The following is a 5,724-nucleotide window of genomic DNA, read 5'->3' on the forward strand; positions in this document are numbered from 1 at the left end:
TGTGTAGCTTTATGCTTAACTTCCAACAAACATGAAAAAAAGACTAGTCAAATATGTTAAAGTAAGACTAAAATATTATGGTAATTTAGAGTTGACACAAATGGGTACAGAACACCGCACGGATCAACTCCAGCAGTTGAGTAGTCAACTTGAAGGATGTTAGCACTTGAGGGCACAGCGTGAAGGGTGTTAGCACTTGAGGGCACAACATGAAGGTTAGATCAAAGGATACCCCTGCCTTCCCCCCCATTGAGCGGTATCGCTTGAGGGCTGGAAGTTACGTGGGCAGTGAAATCATATTTCCACAAGGTGCCATCAGTAATTAACCCTCCCATATAATATTATCTCCCTTTGAAAGGGGTTCATTTCAGTAGACGTTCATTACCTGTGAATAATAATTATAATATGATTATGTTCTATAAATGTGGGGTAAGGGTTATAAAAGTGTTTGAATAGGGGTGGAGTATATTATATACTTTCTTTGTTAATTCTATGTAGTGCTTAATAATAAAAGGTTCATGTTAAATCTCAAAGGAGAGAATAGTGAATAGAGACGAGGTAAGTGTTTTGAAGACCACTTTTACTTGGATATTTTGAATAAATAAGTGAGACTGGCATCGCCCGTTTGATGTTTAAGAAACTGTACTTTATATTGACTACAAATTAGTTAAACGTAAGAGTTTATTACGTTAACCAAACAAGATTTATTTGTATAGAAGTTTTAAATCTTATGCACAAGGAGGGCTAATATTTTTCTAAAATATATTTCATAATCTTTAATCGCCCTATTGCAATGGAAGAAAACATAAAAAAATAAATTACTTTAAATACTTTGTTTTGTGTAATGTTTTTAAATCCTGTGGTTTCATCGTTTTTATAAATATATTCATGGTTAGATTTTTGTTTGGAATAATATTAGATCCTGAAATTATAATTATAGGTTTTTAACCACATTCAGCTTACTGACTTGAACATGTTCTTAGGCCGAATTGAGACGTGTTTATACTCAACTACAAGCACTACGTAACAAAACTATGAGGAAAGATAATCCCCACATTTCCAAGAGAAGGGGTGGCCGGAAAGTGACCCATCGTCGTTTTTCTCTGCAGCCGTTCCATCACAAACACAAGCCTCACCATGACCACGACCACGAAATTACCGAGGTTTCTAAGACGCCAGAGGACTCAGTAGCAAGTATAGAGGTCGCGCCAGGACAGATAGAGGGCACGTCAACCCGTAATGATGACGTAGTTTCTACTCCAACCGTCAGTTTTAAAACTGGACTTAAGTAAAAACGTTGGCCGAATGTACTTATTCAAGGTGCTAGTGTAACATGAAATACTCATAAAGTGAGCCTATTATAATTATTGATTATAAAAGGAAAAGGGTTTCAAGACGCTTAGTTTTTCCTTGACTTAGGGTTAGCATCTCGAAGGTAAATATTATTATCATTCTTAGCATCAGACATGGCCAATTTTTGATAATTCTTAAATTCAAAGGAAGTAAACGAGAAAGGAGAAAACTGGATCAGTTTTTTTTTAAATAAAAAACTGAAACCTACAATGATATAACATTAAACTTAAAGTACGTGCGTGTTTTTAGTTCGTCTACCGTTACTGTTTTGCTTGATCTTCTTACAGTCTTTTAAAAATAATTTTCAAATCATCGCTATGGAAACTCTTAGTTTAAGCCTAAGTAGTGTTGGCGACGCTTCTTTAATGTAAATGTTATATTTCTATAAAATTATAAATAACGAAGCCTTTCATAGAATATCCCAAACTGTGTCAGACTATGTCAAACTTTCTCAACTATATTATGATAAACTATCTAAAACTGAGTCAAACTATCTTAGAACGAGATGATGGGCAAAGACGTCTTTATCTGATAAAGTGAGCAAAAGGCTTAACTCAATAGGGGAACAACAACAAAAAGTGGATCTTTCCAATATTAATTTCTACTTAAAATATTTACAAACCACCATCTCGCCTGATGAGTTAAAGGGTTTCTCCTATTCATAAATCATGAGAAATCAGGACTTTCAGTTTAGGGAAAATGTGTCATTTATTTCATATTACAGAACTCGAATTTTCGAGAATTAGTTTAAACATTGTCTGGGTTCAGATTACGTTTAGGTAATGACTAACACCGTTAAAACAGTGATTTAAAAGTTGTGACGACTGTTCCAATTTTTATAATTTGAAGCACTGAACAACTTAAGATGTTCAGGGATGCATCCATGTGGTTGTTGGGATACCCTTAACTAGTGCACAACTGACATCATTACCAATCTGTGTGGGGGAGTCAGGAGCTCCTTACCCTGTTCAAGAAAAGCAAGTGACGTTCAAAGGTTTTTCATATCGAGGGAAAGTTATGATGTTTAATATAACCCCTTCCAACAATTTATATATATATATATCTGCCAGTGTTTCCAAAAACTGTATTTATAGATTATGTTACACTAATTTCATATTATCATGCAATGTAACAAAATCACCTAGTTTTAATTCTATTTTATTATAATATATGTTAGTTTATTGTACAGTTGTATATCTAGCTAATTCACAAGTGCATTAACAAGGTTTGTATATCTAGACTGTTAGCGAAGTTCAGCTATTTATTGTACGTAGAAATCAAAAGTGTCACTAATAAAGACACTTTCAGTGTAATTGGTTCATTGTTATTTGTCATTGTTAGGAACTTCTGAACACATCTTTGTAAAGAAACACTCAGTGTAATTGGCTCATTGTTATTTGTTATTGTTAGGAACTTCTGAATACATCATTCTAAAGAAACTTTCAGTGTAATTGGCTCATTGTTTGTTATTGTTAGGAACTTCTGAACACATCTTTGTAAAGACACTTTCAGTGTAATTGGTTCATTGTTATTTGTTATTGTTAGGAACTTCTGAACACATCTTTGTAAAGAAACACTCAGTGTAATTGGCTCATTGTTATTTGTTATTGTTAGGAACTTCTGAACACATCATTCTAAAGAAACACTCAGTGTAATTGGCTCATTGTTATTTGTTATTGTTAGGAACTTCTGAACACATCTTTGTAAAGACACTTTCAGTGTAATTGGTTCATTGTTATTTGTTATTGTTAGGAACTTCTGAACACATCATTCTAAAGAAACACTCAGTGTAATTGGTTCATTGTTATTTGTTATTGTTAGGAACTTCTGAACACATCTTTGTAAAGAAACTTTCAGTGTAATTGGTTCATTGTTATTATTAGGAACTTCTGAACACATCTTTGTAAAGACACTTTCAGTGTAATTGGTTCATTGTTATTTGTTATTGTTAGGAACTTCTGAACACATCTTTGTAAAGACATTTTCAGTGTAATTGGTTCATTGTTATTTGTTATTGTTAGGAACTTCTGAAGACATCTTTGTAAAGACACTTTAAGTGTAATTGGTTCATTGTTATTTGTTATTGTTAGGAACTTCTGAAGACATCTTTGTAAAGACACTTTAAGTGTAATTGGTTCATTGTTATTTGTAATTTTTAGGAACTTCTGAACACATCTTTGTAAAGACACTTTCAGTGTAATTGGTTCATTGTTATTTGTTATTGTTAGGAACTTCTGAACACATCTTTGTGAAGACTCTTTCAGTGTAATTGGTTCATTGTTATTTGTTATTGTTAGGAACTTCTGAACACATCTCTGTGAAGACACTTTCAGTGTAATTGGTTCATTGTTATTTGTTATTGTTAGGAACTTCTGAACACATCTTTGTGAAGACACTTTCAGTGTAATTGGTTCATTGTTATTTGTTATTGTTAGGAACTTCTGAACATATATTTGTAAAGAAACTTTCATGGTAATGGAGTCATTGTTTGTCTGCTTGTTTTTAATTTCATACAAAGCTACACGAAGGTTATCTGCGCTAGCCGTCCCAAATTTAGCAGTATAAAACTAGAGGGAAGGCAGCTAGTCATCACCATCCACCACCAACTCTTGGGCTGATGTTTTATCAACGAATAGTGGGATTAACCGTCGCGTCATAACGCTCCCACGGCTGAAAGCGATCATTTTGATGTGACGGGGATTCGAACCCGCGAAGATGTAGAGAAAACAACAACTCATGAATAGTTAATAACTGAAGAATTATTATCATGTACATTTTACACAGAAAATGAGTAAACGTGTTTGGTAACTGGTTTAACAACCAAAATACAGAATTACTCAATACAGAACAACATGTTGACACGTCTGGTAGTAAGAGGTATAATAAAACGATGTTAATATAAAGGTTAATACAACATTTCGATAGTGCTAGTACAGAACAGATGAAATTCAGTATGTTTAACAACAGTAATAAGGTTAATGGTACTTTTATAATGGCGGACCTTTTGTTTCTTTTAATTTCGACTGAATTAAAACAAATAACGTAAACAAAAATGATAAGTTTACAAAAAATACTACTAAGAAAAGTGGTTAGTTTTAAATCGCAGAAAAACAGCATCTATACCTAAAGGTCAACCGAATGTGTTTAGTGGTTTTCAAACCGAGAGCTGCACATGGGCACATATATTTTGTTCCTCTACCAGTAGGTTGACATAAAGGGGAATATTACACCGCTAATAACAAATATTTCTACATGATACCAGTAGGTTGACATAAAGGGGAATATTACACCACGCTAATAACAAATATTTCTACATGATACCGGTAGGTTGACATAAAGGGGAATATTACATTACGCTAATAACAAATATTTCTACATGACTGAACTCACAACTGAAACAAGACCAAGATGTGAGATATTAAGATTTAGTATCAACTAGATTTTCCACGACTGGTATATCAACGATTTAACATTTACCAAAATATTAGGACCAGTTAATAATGAATTATTTTATATTGGAAATACCACAAGTTCAACTTGTACTACAAATATTAGGAGTTGTGTATCAACACATTATGATTTACTAAAACTATCAGGTGAATTATTTTATATTGGAAATACCACAAGTTCAACTTGTACTACAAATATTAGGAGTTGTGTATCAACACATTATGATTTACTAAAACTATCAGGTGAATTATTTTATATTGGAAATACCACAAGTTCAACTTGTACTACAAATAATAGGAGTTGTGTATCAACACATTATGATTTACTAAAACTATCAGGTGAATTATTTTATATTGGAAATACCACAAGTTCAACTTGTACTACAAATATTAGAGTTGTGTATCAACACATTATGATTTACTAAAACTATCAGGTGAATTATTTTATATTGGAAATACCACAAGTTCAACTTGTACTACAAATATTAGAGTTGTGTATCAACACATTATGATTTACTAAAACTATCAGGTGAATTATTTTATATTGGAAATACCACAAGTTCAACTTGTACTACAAATATTAGGAGTTGTGTATCAACACATTATGATTTACCAAAACTATCAGGTGAATTATTTTATATTGGAAATACCACAAGTTCAACTTGTACTACAAATATTAGGAGTTGTGTATCAACACATTATGATTTACTAAAACTATCAGGTGAATTATTTTATATTGGAAATACCACAAGTTCAACTTGTACTACAAATATTGGAGTTGTGTATCAACACATTAATGATTTACTAAAAACTATCAGGACTGGTGTATCTACATATTAGTATACACTAGAAATTATAGGACTGGTATATACAAGCAACTTATCATCTGCTAGAAATATCAAAATATCAAAGGAATATCATG

The 5,724-nt window shown here is 32.4% G+C and overlaps 1 long non-coding RNA gene across 1 annotated transcript; it reads left to right on the plus strand.

Annotated features, from left to right (window-relative positions):
* Window positions 1-326: 326 nt before the first annotated feature.
* On the plus strand, window positions 327-2,666 carry LOC143240458 (uncharacterized). Its single transcript, XR_013021772.1, has 2 exons — window positions 327-558; window positions 984-2,666. It is a non-coding gene; the product is annotated as an uncharacterized LOC143240458 (long non-coding RNA).
* The last annotated feature ends 3,058 nt before the right edge of the window (window positions 2,667-5,724 follow it).

Source organism: Tachypleus tridentatus, chromosome 1 (assembly GCF_004210375.1).
Source record: "Tachypleus tridentatus isolate NWPU-2018 chromosome 1, ASM421037v1, whole genome shotgun sequence".
NCBI lineage: Eukaryota > Metazoa > Arthropoda > Merostomata > Xiphosura > Limulidae > Tachypleus > Tachypleus tridentatus.